Source organism: Lissotriton vulgaris, chromosome 3_1 (genome assembly GCF_964263255.1).
Source record: "Lissotriton vulgaris chromosome 3_1, aLisVul1.2, whole genome shotgun sequence".
Taxonomy (NCBI): Eukaryota; Metazoa; Chordata; class Amphibia; order Caudata; family Salamandridae; genus Lissotriton; species Lissotriton vulgaris.
Genome location: NC_141689.1, coordinates 1,892,507,257 through 1,892,525,748, shown reverse-complemented (window position 1 = coordinate 1,892,525,748; position 18,492 = coordinate 1,892,507,257). Strand labels below are relative to the sequence as shown.

General features: G+C 45.3%; 1 protein-coding gene and 1 pseudogene across 3 annotated transcripts in view; both read right to left on the bottom strand.

Moving 5' to 3' along the window:
* FNIP2 (folliculin interacting protein 2) overlaps positions 1-18,492 on the bottom strand; it is a 387,981-nt gene that overhangs the window by 111,935 nt on the left and 257,554 nt on the right. The window lies entirely within an intron of this gene.
* LOC147728591 (uncharacterized) lies at positions 8,177-17,853 on the bottom strand (annotated as a pseudogene).

Here is an 18,492-nt window from a genome sequence, read left to right as displayed (position 1 = left end):
GGTGGGGGAGTCAAGAGCATATTTACCATATGAAATGCCTCAAATAACCAAATATTTTGGAGCTAAAATGTTAATTTATTCAATATCAATAAAAAATACCTGATATGCATGCAAACCTCCCCTGGGAGTACTTTTTTGTTGAATCACATTCTGACCTGCGCCTGGGGGAGGTTCACAGATTCTTGCTCTTTTTTCTCCCCCTCGTCCATGGACTGGCTGCCCGCGAGCCTGAAATTGGTGAAGGCGGGATTTTGGGCAGCTACAGGAGCACTGACTGCAACCGGAGGAGAGGCAGCACCGTGTATGCTGCGGAGACAGAGCGGATGGAGTAAGGGAGGGTTAGGGCTGGCCCAATATGGAAGGAAAAAACCTGCAAACATCATGAAGCGGACACCTAATCTGCTAAAATAAAAAGTCACAAAAGGGCATGGATGGGGAACAATGGAGGAAGCATCCACAGATTTCTTCAATTAACAAAGCACCCGCTTCACACAGCGTCCATGCAGTGGGAGAGGGAGGGGGAACGGAGCTTATTTAAAGGTTATAGTGCAACGGCCATTAAGCGGGTGCTATGCTGAGTTACTAAAACACGACATAGTGGCAACGATTTTGGAAAACTGTTCATACCCGCGCCGCCACCATTGTTACTGGTTAAATAAAAGTGAACAAATTGTAAAAAAAAGAAGAGTTGTACAGTGACCTGCCAATAAAACAAGTGGATTCTTGACGTAAAAACAGTGTTCAGTAAGTGTCAAATACTGACCAAAGACAAATACTGCAGCTTTCACATAGGACATGCAAAAGAATTGTCAATGGCAACGGGCGCCGACTAGCAGGAAATGCAGCAGGAGGTGGTGCGGGACAGCACGCAGCGTTCAAAAAAAATATATAAAAAATAAATACCGCCTTCGGGTAAAGTCTGCGCTATATAAAAATGCATAAATAACTAAATAAATAAATACCGCAAATCACCGCCGTCACTCTGCCGGCCTGCGACCAGGAAGTCAGGCAGGCCGGCGCGACAACAGGAAACAGGAAGTAGGAGGGCGGGAGCCTACCCCGCCTCCCACGGAAGAGCCGCGATTGGATGGAGCCGTGTTTGGAGCACCGGAGCAGGCAGGAGCCTACCCTGCGCCCCGGTGCCGAAGGAGGGAAGAAGAGTCCTGCTGCCGGGCCCTGCAGCTGAGGAGAGCCGCCGCACGAAGGAAGCCGGTGAGTGGGTTGCTGGGGGGGAAGCATGTGCGCGCGCGCGAGTGCGGGGGGGGGGGCGGTAAGCATGTGCGCGCGCGCGAGTGCGGGGGGGGGGGAAGCATGGGCGGGGGCGGGCGGGCTTTGTATGTATGTGTGCGTGCGTGTGTGTGACTGTGGGGGAGGTGGGTGTGTGTGTGTGAGCGAGTGTCTGTGTGCCTGTATGTGTGTGCCTGCGTGTGCATGCGCTCGCCTGTGTGTGCGTGCGTGCATGCAGAGGGGTGGGGGCTGCCTGCCTGCGTCTGTGTGAGCAAGGGCTGTGAGTTACTCTGCGCATGCGCGGGTACTCTGCGCATGCGCAGGTCAGACGCGCGCTCCCGCGGTGAAAACTGCGAGGAAAAACGCTCGTAACAGATTGGTGTCCTCATTCCCAATAACGGGCGACAAAAGGTCTGAAGCAGACTCTCTCAATGCTCATGCATTGAGAGTAAGGTCTGCTCGACCTAAAAAGGGGAGATGGTAACATTTGCCCAACTACAAGCCACATACCAAATGGCAGGGACGGAATACTTCCGATATATCCATATAAAACATGCACTCACAAAAGCCATAGCCCCAGGTACAGGCCTCCCTGAAGCCTCACCACTAGAAGACCGACTATTGATAGATCACCTCACCAAAAAAGCAACCTCCCAAACTTATCGTACATTAATTAATAATCAGTCAGATCCTACCCAAGACCTCAGGGAGAAGTGGCAAACCGAGATAGGTTAAATGGATGACCAAGAATGGCTGGAAGCCCTCGCCTTCCCGCGAGAGGTTGCGATCCCATCAAGGTTGAAACTGGTGCAACTCAAAATATTACACAGAACATATTACACTAGGACCACACTACTCAAAATAGGAAGAGCAGAGTCACCGCTTTGCCTGAGGGGCTGTGGAGGTGAGGGTACCTTTTACCACACATTGAGGGAATGTCCCCGCATAGCTGCCTACTGGAGAGCAACAATTGACATACTTACCAGGGTATGTAGTCATGAGATCTCCCTCGAGCCGAGAAAATGCCTACTCAATGTTTGGGAACCAACGGATCTGAGTCACACAGATCAGACCTGAGCAACCATGGGTATAACACTAGTCAAACGAAACATTGCTCGGCTATGGGGTGCTCCAACAGCCCCCTCCCACGGACTGTGTTGCTGTGACTTAGATAGTGCCATGGTGGCAGAAAAAGCAGTCTTCACTAATCCAGGATGTCCTCAAAAATGGAAGAAGGTATGGGGCAAGTGGAACGACTTTCGCAGGAACAGATGTGCCCCCCCACCGAAGGACTCAGAGCCAGATTTGAGCGACTAAGGGGAGGGTGCTGGGGGAAAACCGGCCGTATAGTCACTGTTTAAAGGGCTGAAAAATATTGCAGAACTTAAATTTCTACGAGGGGCAATCTTAGTGGCAAGGGATTTGAAAATGCATGTGCTGTTTGCTATTATGACATACTTCATTTTAAACGGCTGTGAATCATTGTTAATCCTCAATAAAAATGTTTACAAAAAAAAAAGAACATAAGACGTGGCCAGGGCGAATTACCCAATTTTAAAAATGCTTTCTAGCAGGCTGGTTGATAACCGAAACAGTCACAGGATCCAAATCAGAAACAGATAAGTTATGGTCACATATAGCACCAAGCATTGGCATAGCCAATAGGTCTCGCCTTTGGGACCTTTTAAGTGTTTACCCATGCAACAGTTGATGTTGTTGCACCAAGGATATTGTGCTGGATAACTAAACACTTATAAGGTCTCAAAGGCGAGACCTATTGGCTATGCCAATGCTTGTTTCTTCCTCTGTTGGTTTATCCACTGCTGCTTCTCAGTTGTGATAGGAAACACGTTTTGTGATTACACTGTTCATCCACTCCTGTATGTATATTCACTGGGGTGTCAATGGCAAAATTTATTAATGTTGTGTCGTGTGTGATATGTTTTAAAGTGCCCCCCATTATTATAGCCGGCTGAGATGCTGTGGGAGGACAATCCAGTGCTTAATTTGTGCTGACGTTTGCCGATGTTGGGCACTGGTACTTATTTGCACACACTGGCATGTATTTAGGAGAATTCAACACATAACGCCCCCGAGTGTGTATTTTTAATCAACGTTGATTAATAGCTCATTTAACTATTCAGCATATCTGTAAAAATTACACAACCCACACTTAAACCTGCAGTTCAAAGTGATGTGGTCTATGCCAGCTACAGTTGACCCATGAGACATACCTGGGGACTCGGCACTTAATTTTTAAGAAAGTAATAACCGGAAGGACACAAGAGACCTGCTTTCCGCATCTTTTGAGGTTTGGGATGATATATGGTACTTCAGTGTCTGTTTTCCATTTAATGTGTACATTTACTGCAAAAATGACAGCAAAAGATTATCCTAATTAGTCAGAAGGGATTCTTGATAAGGTAAGGGGGGCACTTGGCGTGAGATGATTACAAGCTCTCGTCAATCTGTTTGAAGTCGATGAAGTCGCATTACCTCTTTTTGCCTTTCTTCTCTCAGTTGCAGTTGAGTAATGCTGAATGGCATACAGCAGAGCAAATATAATTTGCCTTCAGATAGCTTCCAGACTCTCGTGGCGGTTCTAATGGGGAACCGACTTCTGTTCTTTTTAAACTGAAAGAAGGCAGTGCAAAGCAGTACTTTCCCTCTTAAGCGATAGACACTGCAGGGTGTTGCCAACCCAGCCCGCGCGCTGGGGTTGATCGGATGTTAGCCCTTCTATGCTAATGAGAGCTTGCCAGGGACAGGTTGTTACGTCACGCGGTCTCCTCCCCCCGAAAGTTTGCTCATGTGAAAGTTGTTGGTTGTATGACTGGGAGAGCAGCTCACTGCCCTGCAGCTGCAGTACCTCGTGCAAGATATTCAGCATTACCCCGTGACTACCGGCTTGTGATTGTAACCATGATACCAAGACTGCTCTGCCTACTTTTCTGTTGGGATGTTGCAGTAAACATGGGACGTGCACAGAAATTGCTTGGAGGCAAGTACAACTTCAATTCTAATATCTTTGAAACATCTTGTTTGATGACAGAATGCTAGCTTGCAGCATGCAAAAAATGTGGGAAATCAGTTAAATTTAAAATGAGATGAATGTCCAGCGACAGCATGATATTTTTGTTTGGGGGCTGGGCAAGCAATGCCCTGTGCATTCAAGGCAAACACGTTTATTTTAAGATGTAAAAAAATTAACTGAGCAAACAATGGACGCTTCAAAAGGACAGTCACAAGAAGATTCCGTGGTAAAATACATTAGACCCAGACCCTCAAAATATTTGTTGAGGGAGTGTGTGCGCGTGCCGGCCAGCATGCGAGTGGTGCGTGCGCAGCAGCACCCAAAATGAAAGAAATCACGCTCCAGATGGCGCCTCGGGCGAAGAAAGCTGGCAGCTGTGCACGTTCACGCTTTTGTGAATGCAAGCATTAGGCCAGCAAAAGATGGGGGGAAGCACTTTTATAACTCGCTCACTAAAAGTCGAGCAACAGCGCATGCGCTGCTGTAGGCTCGACCTAAAAACGGCCATGTGGCGAAATGAATATGCTACTTACCAGTATGCATCTGTTCTTGGCAAGTAGGGCTGCTAACATTCATATCTTAGCATTAGATCGCCGCCTAGTGTTGGGTCCGGATGATCGCACATTGTTGTCCTGGAAGAGTCTTCGAAGTATCCTGAGATAGGTGGCTCCTCCCCTGGACTACAATGCGCATGGGCATCGGCTCCATCCCCAGATTGTTTTTCGCCATTGTGGCAGAAGATGGAGTGAAAAGTGTAAAGGATGTCCATGCTAATGATTGAATACAATAGTATATCTGCAGCTGCGACAGGCACCGGGGAGGAGGGTGGGCGATATGAATGTTAGCAGCCCTACATGCCAAGAACAGATGCATACTGGTAAGTAGCATATTCAGTTCGAGGCATGTGGGCTGCTAAATTCATATCTTAGCATAGAATATATAGCAGTCCCTCCATCAGCGGCGGTTGCCCGTGCCAGCTGCAGAAACCTGAAAAAGTGTCTTGAGAACAGCCTGTCCTACAGCCGCTTGCTGCTTGGAATGCACATCAACACAGTAGTGTTTTGTAAAGGTATGTGGTGTAACCCACGTGGCTGCTCTGCAAATGTCCTCTAAAGGAATGTTCCCTAGGAAAGCCATGGATGCCCCCAATTTGCGTGTGGAGTGCGCCCTTGGGGGTACTGTTAAAGTGCGCTTGGCCTTTTGATAACAGATTTGAATGCACTTAACAATCCATCTGGCTATTCCTGCTTTGGAAATCGGGTTGCCTTTGTGTTGTGGTGAGAAGGCAACAAAAAGTTGTTTTGTTTTCCTTAAGTGTTGTGTCCTGTCTATGTAGTACATCAACGCCCTCCGTACGTCTAACGTATGGAGCATTCTTTCCGCCACTGTTTGTGGGTTTTGGAAGAATGCCGGCAAGTCGATAGTTTGGTTGAGATGAAATTGTGACACCACCTTCGGAAGGAATTTGGGGTTAGTACGTAGCACTACCCTATTTGGATGAATCTGAATGAATGGCTCTTGGATTGTGAGCGCCTGTAGCTCACTAACACGCCTTAGTGACGTAATAGCAATTAGGAAAGCTACTTTCCACGTTAGGAATTGTAGTTCACACGAGTGCAGTGGCTCAAATGGTGGTCCCATCAGTCTGGTGAGGACCACATTGAGGTTCCACACCGGAGCTGGCGGTGATCTTGGGGGAATGACTCGTTTCAGACCTTCAAGGAAAGCTTTAATGGCAGGCACCCTGAAGACAGAGAGATGCTGCCTGTTTTGAAGGTAAGCTGCGATGGCGGATAGATGTATCCGAATAGAAGTGAACGCTAGCTTGCACTTGTAAAGATGTAACAGATAGCAAATGATGTTAGGGATAGATGCATCTAGCGGGTTTATGTCATTGGCTGCACAGTAAATGACAAAACGCTTCCATTTTGCGGCATAGCATGCTCTGGTTGTTGGTTTCCTCGCCTCCTTGATGATGTTCATGCATTCAGGAGGTAGGTTGAGGTATCCAAACTCTAAGACTTCAGGACCCAGATCGCTAGGTTGAGCTGTTGCGGATCTGGATGCTGAATTTCTCCATGGTTCTGCGTCAAAAGCCTGGGCGTGAGGCGCAGTCTTTGATGCGGTACTACAGAGAATTCGAGGAACGTGGTGTACCAGGCCTGGCGCGCCCACGTTGGAGCAACTAGGATGAGTGTCATCGAGTGTTGCCTTATTTTTCTCGCCACCAGTGGTATCAGAGGTGTCGGCGGAAAAGCGTACGCAAATTTGCCTGACCAGTTCATCCATATCGCATTGCCCTGTGATTGCGGGTGTGGGAACCTGGCGGCGAAGCTTTGGCATTTTGCGTTCTCCCTTGTGGCGAACAGGTCTATCTCTGGACGACCCCACCTTTGGAAGTACGGCTGGAGTACTGATGGATGTATCTCCCACTCGTGCATTTGATGGCTGTATCTGCTGAGCAGATCCGCCATCTGATTGTCCTTCCCTGGGAGGTGTTCTGCCATGAGGAAGATGTTCCTCTGAATGGCCCACTTCCACATGCTCTGAGCCAGATGAGACAGCTGCGGTGAGTGGGTGCCCCCCTGCTTTTGGATGTAGTACATCGCGGTCATGTTGTCCGTCCGGACTAACACGACTTTGTTGCACAGATGTACAATGAAGGACTTGAGCGCCATGAAGATCGCCATCAGTTCTAGATAGTTGATGTGCATCTTCTGTTGCTGCGTCGACCATAGTCCCTGCACCGTGTAAGTGAGCAGATGAGCTCCCCATCCCTGGAGAGATGCGTCCGTTGTCAGGATAACCTGTGGCACTGGCTCCTGGAACAGTCGGCCCTTGCAAAGGTTGTGTGGAGTCCACCAATGCAGAGAGTCGTATGCCCGACTGGTAACCAACACTAGGTCTGTTAATTGTCCCTGAGCCTGTGTCCACTGATTTGCTAAGCACTCCTGGAGCGGGCGCATATGCAGTCGTGCGTGAGGGACTATGAAGATGCAGGAGGCCATCATGCCTATCAACTGCATGAACACTCTCGCTGGAAGTGAGTGTTTTGGTTTGAACTTTTGGATTAGAGACTGCATGCTGTCTATCCTGACTTGGTTTGGTTGAGCTTTGGCCGTCAGGGTGTTGATCGTCGCACCCAGAAACTGCCGGACATGTGCCGGCTGAAGATGCGACTTTGGGTAATTCAACGAGAAACCCAGGTCGTGAAGGAGGTGAATGGTAGTTGACATGTCCGCGGCGCACTGTTGTTCCGACTTGGCTTGAACGAGCCAGTCGTCCAGGTAGGGGTAGACATGGATGTTCTGCCTCTTGAGGTGCGCTGCTACTGTCGCCAGACACTTGGTAAACACCCTTGGGGCTGTGGTGACTCCGAAGGGTAGGACCTTGAACTGATAATGCTTGCCTTGGATAGTGAACCTGAGGTATTTTCTGTGGGACGGGTGTAGTGGAATGTGGAAATAAGCATCCTTGAGGTCTAAGGTTGCTAAGAAGTCTCCTTGGTTTAACAAGGGAAGAATCTGTTGCAGTGTAAGCATATGGAAATGTTCTGACAGTATATACAGATTGAGGGGACGGAGATCCAGAATTGGTCTGAGAGATCCGTCCTTCTTTGGAATAAGGAAGTACAGGGAATATACCCCTGTGCCTTCCTCCCCCACTGGCACGAGCTCGATTGCTCCTTTTTGCAGCATCACCACCACTTCCTGCTGCAATAAGTGCAAGTGCTCTGCGGACATAGGTCTTTGCCTTGGTGGAATGTTGGGTGGAGTGGATTTTAACTCTAGACAATAACCGTACTGGATAAGTTGTCGCACCCACCTGTCTGTGGTGATGTTGATCCAGACGGGCAGGAACTGCTGTAGTCTCCCCCCAACAGGTGTTAAGTGGTCGGGGGGCAGTGACCGAGAGTCACTGTTTGCTTGGGGTAGAAGAGCGTGAGTTGTTGTTTCCTCTGCCGCGTCCTCTGGTGCTGTTTCCCCTGTAGCCCCCCTTATTCTGTTTGGGGTACGAGGATTGTGCTCCACCTCTAGAGAATTGTGATTGCTGACCCATCTGTCCTCTGGTGACTCCACGGGCACCTGAGCGACGAAAATTATTGCCACGAAACTGTTGTGATTGTAGGGCCCCCATAGACTTAGCAGTTTCGGTGTCTTTTTTAATTTTTTCTAGGGTGGTGTCAACATCTGGACCAAACAGTCTATCAGGATTGACTGGTTGATTAAGTATGGTTGTTTGAATGTCAGGTTTAAACCCCGATATGCGGAGCCACGCCTGTCGTCTCAGCATGACGGTAGTGTTAATGGTCCTAGCGGCTGTGTCCGCGGCATCAAGTGCACACTTTATGGCCGCGTTGGAGATCAGTTGCCCTTCCTGTATAATCATTTTGGTGCCCTCTTGAAACTGCGGAGGCAGGTGTTGCACAATTTGCTCTAGGGTGTCGTAATGCGACCTATCATAACGTGCCAATAGTGCCTGTGTATTTGCAATACGCCAGAAATTGGCAGCCTGCGCAGCTACACGTTTGCCTCCTGCCTCTAGCACTTTGGACTCCTTATCCGGGGGAGGAGCTTCACCCGTTGTTTGGGAGTTGGCCCTTTTTCGGGCATTGGCGACCACCAGGGAGTCAAGCGGCAACTGTCCCCGAATGTATGCAGGATCTGCAGGTGCTGGTCTGTATTTCTTTTCAATACGTGGATTGACCACCCTCGCCCTGGTAGGCTCTTTAAAGATGTCCGCAGCATGCTTGAGGACTCCTTTGAGCATAGGCAGTGTCTTTACAGTTCTGTCTGAAACTGAAAAAGTGTCGAATAGAAAGTCTTCTTCAACTGGGTCAGCATGCATGTCCACATCATGATTAGCAGCTGCCCTCTCAATGAGTGCATGGAAACCTGCAGAATCCTCTGTTGGGGATGCACGTGTACTGAAAGGCTGTGGGTCCTGCCCCACATTTTGGGTGTCTTGGTCCCCAATGTCATCATATGAATCCGGCTGTGAATCTGGTTCATTGACTGGGAAAGTGTATTGGCCATCTTCATCATAACCCTCACTTTCAGAGTGGTCGGGAGACGGAGTTGGGCTCCGTCTTGGAGGAGGCTGGATAGGTTCCATGAGGCCTGAGGCGTCTTGGGGAAACTTTTTCTTCTTTAGGGGTATGACATAGTCCACCGGCTGTGAAGTGATCCTCCTCTTGTAAAGGGTCAATTTGCCAGTGTCTGCATCGATAAAGCACTCAGAATCCTCTTCTGAGTTGAGTCCTCGACCTGAAAGTGCCCCTGCCGTCGAAGAATCTGACTTCTTTGGCTTCGATTTTGTTGAAAAGGCCTTTGGCGCCTCTTTTGGCGGCAGGAGGAAGAGGAGTTTACTCGCAGGCTTGACCGGAATGTCTATCGCCTTCTGCGGCGATGGCGCCGGCGCCGACGAAGCAGAGGCCATCTCCCTAATTCTTTGTATTGAAGAAGCGATGGGGGACGCGTCACTGACAGTGGCCTTTGGCACCGACGAGGAGGCCTTGCCTTCGGATCCGACGTCGTGTTGGCCCTTCTGAGTTTTGGACGATGATGCCGCGTCCGCCGACCCAGAGTCCTTGGACCGATGCGCAGATGTGCCAGCCTTCGATCCGTGTGACTTTGACGGCACTGCTTCTACCACGCGTCCGACAACCGAAGTCCCAGTCGGAGCTGGAGCCGTGTCGCTGGCTTTGGCGGGCTTAGCCGGCGTCGCAGCGCTTGACCTGTGCGTGCCACCCTTCTTAGAGGATCCCTCCTCTGGCGCCGATTTCGACACTGTGGGATCGACAGATTTCTTCGACTTCTGTGGACCGGAGGTCGACGGAGTCGATGAAGCAGCGGGCTTAGTCGTTTTCGCTGGTACGGCCGCCATCTTAGGGACGCTCGAGTCTTTAAGTTTCGGTTTCGGTTTTGGCTCGGCCATTTTAGGTGTAGTCGATACCGTAGGTTTCAGTTTCGGTTTCGATACCCTATGCGCAGCAAGTATGTCCGTGGCCGGGCCTGAAGGCGGGGCCGTGGCTTGCGCTACGGGGTCTTGGGTAAGGCCGACAGGCGATCCCGTGACCCGCTCTTTATGTCCGTAAACTTCGGGGCATAGCTCGTCCCCTGAGCTATCTTCCGCGGCCCCATAAACCTCTTCGACGTCCCCTACCTCGTCGACGTATTCAAGGCCTTGACCCACGACTCCGTCGTCGTCTTCCGGATCTGCCTCGACCTCCGTCTTGGGCGGGGAGATTTGAAGATGATGGCTCTGGTCCTCCTCTTCTCGGTCGTCGAAGATGTTTTCTGGATCCGGGGCCGCTTGTTTGGCCACAAGGCGCACCGCGCGCCGAATCGTGAGTGTCTTCTTTGACCTGAAACTCGCACAGGCCATGCAGTTGTTTTCGTTATGGTCTGGTGAAAGGCATTTGTTACAGACCGGGTGTACGTCTATATGTGGGTATTTGGACCCACAGAGCGGACAGAGTTTAAACGGACTCCGCTCCATGCTGGAAAGTCGCTGTCGAGTCGCGATGAGAAGGCCTCGATGTCCGAAGAGTGCAAATACTCCGCTGATTCCGGCTCCGAGAGACGGAAGAACTCGAGACCGCACGCAAACAATACCGACGTAAAGATACAAGGCCTTTTGGCCGTTTAAAGTTATGTTTTCTCGGTTCCGACAGAGAGACGTCCGAACCCAATGGCGGAAAAAAACAATCTGGGGATGGAGCCGATGCCCATGCGCACTGTAGTCCAGGGGAGGAGCCACCTATCTCAGGATACTTCGAAGACTCTTCCAGGACAACAATGTGCGATCATCCGGACCCAACACTAGGCGGCGATCTAATGCTAAGATATGAATTTAGCAGCCCACATGCCTCGAACTCTAAGTGATGTATTTGGCTAAAAAGAGCCCTATAACAAACTAACATAAACTTAAACATGTTACAGACCACTCTCAGTCTGGGGTAGTATTGGTATTGCAAAGCTGTCTACTTCTTTTCCATGTACACGGATCTTCTTCAAGCCAGATTTCACCCCTTCTCTCTGTAACGAACTGACTGACATATGGTGCAACGGAGCTGTATATTTACTTCTGAAATGCTTTAACAAAAGTTGGAAATTAGCTTTCTAAATAAGCAAATCAGAATATCTCCATTATGCGCAAGTATGCCATTGGGTAATGTACCCATCAATCAAAAAAGCAGCGGTCCAACAACCAAAAAAACAATAATTCGAGAAAAAAACGCTTAAAAAACGTCTGTCTAACATTAGACTTCACTAGCGGGATCATCCCAAAAATATATAAACTCCTTTCAGATACTAAAACTTCTACTGTAATGTTCAGGCCAAGATCGGCGCACCTTTTGTAAGGATAAATAACGAATGGGAATCTTTCGGGAGGAACATCCATAAGAGCTCTATTTGCATGGGGAAAAAAGTATCATTCCAAGTTGATGTATTACTGATAGTATACACCACATTTCCGATGGGTAAACCAAATGGCTGGAGAGACTGTGTTTAAATTCTTAGGGGTTTCCCAAGGCTAAAACTCATTTGGAGGGAGATGCTGGGGCCAATTAGTAAGATTCTAGGTTATCCTCCCAGTGAAACATCTGGGGTATAAATATTGGGATAATGATCTCCTGGTTACCTAAAAAATGACATGCATAGACCGTTCCACCATGTGGCAAATGTCGGCGTGCGGCGAAATCAGCCATTGCTGCCTTGTGGAAGAAAACAGACCCTCCCACTTTTTGTGCCATATTTGTAGTAGAACGACTTATTGTACAAGTCCAAATGAAACACCTGAAATTCAAGACAATATGGAAACCACTGTTTGGGGCTACATTAAGGGACTACAGCCTTTTATAACATTGGTGCCCGGTGCCCCGTTTGAGCACTCTAAATCTATGTTCTTGACATATGAGAAAGGCAGTTTGTGATTTGACTAAAAACAGGAACTAAACAATTATGGTCCTGCTTTTTACTGGACAAGACATTACAAATGTTCTAACTAGTTATATTATATCTAGTGAGTGTATGTGATTGGATCCCAGGCGGATGGAGGAAGGATTATAGGATGAGTTGAGAAGGGGGTGTACTTTACGCCTGGAATGACTAATTGAAAGTCTGTATCATTAATATCAGAATTGTAAATTGATGCTAATCCCATGTATCTGCTGTACTGTTTAGAAAATAATTTTAAAAAGCACAAAAAAAGTACAAATAGAGAAAACATGAATGATATTTCTTTAACCAAACACACAAGTACATTCTGCACAGAAAATTAGTTGCAGTCCCTTTGAAGCGACCAGTCAACAACAAAATGATTTTGAAAACATTGGCAAAGTTGATGATTCTTAGGAAACCAACATCAAGACATCTGTCAGAGATGAGCTAATCATGGAGTCACTATGATGTTGAGAAGATGCTCATCCTCAAGGGTCCGGTGCTCTGAGACGGATATTTATTATGCAACCTACCAGGGTCTACTGAATAGATCTTTCAGACTCTTGAGAGACAAAGAGGCAACTTATATCACTCCAAGACATACTTTTTTCGTCTCCTCCTCTGTCTCAACCCAGAGGAGATTTAAACGTTTTTTTTCTATCAGACAGATAAATAAGGAGCCTTCATTTCTACAAAGACACCCACATGTGGAGACTATGCCCTAGAATCCAGAAAAAAACAATATTCTGTAGGAGTCCTTTAATGGACTAATTTATTTCCTCCAATCCATTGCTTGCACAAAAATACAGCTCACTGCTGCTCTTATATCCGTTTTAACATATGGGTAGTATGCACTATAGGTAAGGGCATGGGATAGATAGCACAAAGGTTATTATAATTTCAGAAATAAATCTTAGTATAGTTTGTTTTTCTTGGCATACATCGAGCTAGAAAATGGTATGCTGGACATATATGTTTTTTTTACATATCTGGGATTATTTGGTAATAAATCAACCAATACAATATCAGTGTAACATTTCAACACCTTATCCACTTCAGCCTAACACCTGGACACATGGTTCACTTTTTGTTGCATCTGCCTTCAACAAAGACTAATCTTTTCTATTCAGTGTTACTTATTTCTTACTACCTTTACTAATATCCCTCCTGACTGTATCTCTCACATTTATTTGTACACTATTACATGATTTATGACAGCAAGGGACTGCTTCCACATCGGTCACTATATATCAGCATATTTTCCCTTAACCAAAACCTTCACAAAAGAGACAATATTTTCTCTGTGTTCCATAATGGTTTCTTTGCAGCTGCACAACTATCCAGGCACTAAGGTATACATAGAGCTACCTCATGGGCTTCAAATTGTTCTAATTGTACCTTTTTATAATACTGTTTGCTTCAGGTGAGACACATCCCAATTCATGGTAACAAGTGGAAAATGGTAACTCCACTATTGATGTCATTTTTAAAACTGAAACCAAAATGATGTGCCAGTTGTTAAATAAATTTAATACATTGGTGCAACAGTAGAGCCATACAGTCTGGCATATATTTCCTAAATTGGTCTTAACAACTGTGTCAAGGCAATCATGCTGTCCACTCGCACTTAACTTTGCGGAGGAAATATGCTACTGGAATGTTACTAAGCTTCCGCCAACCTGGGCTTTAAAGTTGACAACCAGGTATATATGAATAAGAGGATAATCTACCCATCACTATGCCTAACACAGACTTTAATTAAAATAAAAGATAGTTGCCGAAATTCCAGCAAGTGGGTAAACTCTAGAAAGAGAGAATGCAAAAAAACTAAAACACCAACAGCAGACCTCAATAACCACACTCCACACACAGTTCCAATAAATTAGATTCTGGTGCACTTCATAGCCACTACCAGCCGATGTGATACCACTGCCAAGCAGAACCACATTTGAAACAATAACGTGGAATGGTGCACCCAGAGGTATACAAGTCCACACATTTTTGGTTTTGTAAAAAATATATTTCTTTTATTTCTCATATATTGCATAAAATCAAAAGAACATCAGGCCAACGTGCTTCGTTCAAAAAGGCATGTGAACTTCATCAGGGCTTCTCTTGTGTCTTAGCAATTATTGTCTTCTGATTCCACAATTTCATTCAGTGATATTCATGTTTATTGGCCAAATCTGGCAAGAATGCATGCTCTTGATAAAGACTCGAAATTGATCCAATATCGAATGGGGAAATAGTGTCCCCCAAGTCGATACCTGAATCTGTATCAAGGGTGCACACTCGCCTCACATCTTCAATGTATCTCCAGGAAGAGAGCCCACCAGGAGCTGCTCCCGAGTCTGGCCTTACACTGTGTGAGAGTAACTGACAAGCTAGTGTCAGCAGTGTGAAAGATGCTTACTGCTCTGTCATCTGACTTCAGCTTTGATTAGATCAGTACATGCTTCTTTCTCTCACTCTATTCACCTTACATAGAAAGGTACTGGTTAGAAATAGCCTAAATGAAATATAAACGTTTTGGGCAGAAGGAGCAGACCACATACTCCTAGGCCACCTCTAGAATTGTGGTGAAAGGTAATAGAGTATGAAGAATGCACTTAATGGAATATTTATTCACATCATAGTTACCTTTCTTCACAAAAACAAATATGTATTGTGCCATGGAGCAACCAGCAAGTAACCAAAATAAATAAATAAATAAATAAATAATAGCCATCACAGGATAAGCAACCCTACCTTACTGGAAAATCATCACATTGGATAAAGACCCAAAGTTTCTAAATGTATTTCAGGATCGGTCTACACCCACAAGAATATCCTGACATTCACAACAGAATAGTATACCCCAAGGCAGCAATTACAGTTAAATAATTCGATCGAACTTTAAAAAAAACTTTATTATAATGTTCTAGACTCTACAAAGCAACACTTTATAGAGCCTTGGCAAGATCTAGCATATCCTTCTACTCATAGCCATTTCAATACTGAAATACCTAAAGATATATATATATGTGATCAAGGCTCGAATGAGCAGAAACGTTATGGCGACAGTACCTGAATAAATCAGCATCCGAAAATTTGGTGGTCCGAATCTGATAGATATATAGATATATATATATATATATATATATATATATATATACCACCAATGCGCTCCTGCGCTTCAGAAAAGGCTCACCACCACACTCTCCAGCCGGATCGCTGATACTTGGCTCCCGAGCAGTTCTGCCTTTTCTGAAGCGCAGGAGCGCATTGGTGGTATATGTAGCAGACGGTCGGCTCGGATCGTGGAGAAGAGCTCCACTTTGAACAGGCGTGCAGTGTTGCCACGCCGGCAGAGACTGGGGAGAAATGACAGCGTTTTTCCCAACAGCTCGACATTCTCAAGAAATATGCAACCGTGCAGCTTATTCCCCACTTCCTACTAGAGGATTGGATTGTAATGAAGGATTAATTGTACACATGGAGGCACACAACCTACTAGAGGCTTTCAATGTTAACTTACCTGCTAAACTACAGTAACCATTATTAACAACAGGGGGTACCCGATAAACCAATGGGCATCTGGGTAAAATATAGCTAACTAAAGACAAGTGATGCCAACGGTATTTTACTTAAAGACAGTTATCACCAATTTCGACACCCTTTTGATTTTGAAATTTCTTGGACACAATCCCTAGGAGTACAATTTGATTAGAAGCCATAAAGACATTGATTAATGCTTCCTATGCTCCTTGATATTTTGGTGTTCGAAAAGGAATTAAGGCCAGAAAAGACATTGCCAGTATTTTCCTTGTATATAAATAATTGGGCTTCATACATAACCCATGGATTAAGTGTTAACAATAAGAAATTTTGTTTCTTGGATTTTGTTGATTGTTTTTACACAAGATTAAATATTGTGTGACTAGTTGATTCGTACATATGATAAAAAATTGAAAAAGGACTTTTAAAAGAAAGTTACAAATCATAACTGCTGTTTGTGTATCCTTTTTTTCAGTTGGTGTTAATAGCCACTAGATGAACGTTATAATATTATGATAGATTGATTCTGTACAATTCACAATGTTTTGAGACAGATAATTAGTAGTATCTGTCCCTGCTATTAAACTACAGTAACCAGCAAGCCTGGGGACATTTTATTGTAAACCACGCCCACTGAGGGAGGACTTATTCAAATAAACCGCATTTGAATCAGCAGGTGAGAGTGGTGTGCCTCTATGCAACGTCCATGATGAAGGGGCGGTTTTGGCCCCGAAACTCGTCGGACTCAAGGTTTTAGTGTTGGGGGAAGGTTGCACAACTGCTCGGGAGCCAAGTATCAGCCATCCGGCTGGAGAGTGTGGTGGTGAGCCTTTTCTGAAGCGCAGGAGCGCATTGGTGGTATATGTGGCAGACGGTCGGCTCGGATCGTGGAAAAGAGCTCCACTTTGAACAGGCGTGCAGTGTTGCGACGCCGGCAGAGACTGGGGAGAAATGACAGCGTTTTTCCCAACAGTGTGACATTCTCAAGAAATATGCAACCGTGCAGCTTATCCCCCACTTCCTACTAGAGGATTGTAATGAAGGATTAATTGTACACATGGAGGCACACAACCTACTAAAGGCTTTCAATGTTAACTTACCTGCTAAACTACAGTAACCAGCAAGCCTGGGGGCATTTTGTTGTAAACCACGCCCACTGAGGGAGGACTTATTCAAATAAACCGCATTTGAATCAGCAGGTGAGAGTGGTGTGCCTCTATGCAACGTCCTTGATGAAGGGGCGGTTTTGGCCCCGAAACGCGTCGGACTCAAGGTTTTAGTGTTGGGGGAAGGTTGCACAACTGCTCGGGAGCCAAGTATCAGCCATCCGGCTGGAGAGTGTGGTGGTGAGCCTTTTCTGAAGCTCAGGAGCGCATTGGTGGTATAATATATATATATATATATTTTTTTTCGGCATAGAACGTCCGTGGCCACAGTATGCAGCAGCAAGAAAGACGAGGCAAACCCGATTTCTGTGGATGTGGTAAGTTTTATTCAAGTACAATCCTCATCACCACTCCGCCATGACGCGTTTCGGTGCAAACAGCACCTTGATCAAATGACAGTCATTGCAAGGCGGGCGTGCTCATTTTAAATTGCCTGGAGCCAATCAAAATAGCGTCATAGACATAGACGACATATTGTTAAAAACAATTACTGCATAAATGCATTCGCTGTATATGTACACATAAGTGCGGCAGAAACTCATATTTTTACACAATAAAATACAATTGGTAAAATTACTGAGTAATGTGCAAAATCATGCTGTGCAAAATTGAATTTAAATATAAATATAAAATCCAATAAATAAATAAATACATATAAATATATATTGCTAAAATTACAGAATTCATATACATATATACACATATTCGCACATGATTGAAAAATTCTCATAGGTAGAAGACGGTTAAAATAAATAAATATATATAACCAATCCCTAAAAGTTTAAAACCCTATCTTTTAAAGAGTTTTGTACTACCTAAGAGAAGTGCATGATACAGGAAAAATCATTATTGCTTAGTGCATGTACTAATCCTGTTATGTGCACATATTTGCCTGCTCACATATACAATGCATTAGTGGTATTTAATCAGTTACCAACTCCATGGCAATTGTGCTACCCCGTGAAAATATGTGAAGAGAAAAAGTGCAATTAAAATGTGATATATGGTCTGAGGCAGCTACTATTGATTTAAAATCGTGATATGCTAAAATGGACTAGATACAGCTTCTATTTACAGGTAAGTATGGCAGTCTTCCCCTGCATTAAGACCATTAGGGCTCTTGGTGTCGAGTAAAATGATATGTCGTGTTTCTAATCTGCGCAGTAATAGATCACGGTCCCCACCTCTCCTCTGGGGAGGGACTGTGTCTATCACAAAATAGCGCAGATCTGCAGCCTTCTTGTTGTGCACAGACTCAAAATGTCTAGCTACTGGATACGCTGCGTCACCATTGGTGATGGCCCTATATATATATATATATATATATATATATATATATATATATATATATATATATATATATATATATATATATATATATATATATATATATATATATATATATATATATATATATATATATATATATATATATATATATATATATATATATGGGAAAATCGTTCACAGAAGACTAGAGTAAAAAGGTTTATCCTCATTTCTGCGTTTAAAAATATCTACTCTCCAGGAAAAACGTGCATGGACATAAAACCTCTGCTTGCAACACTCCCCTTAATTTCAC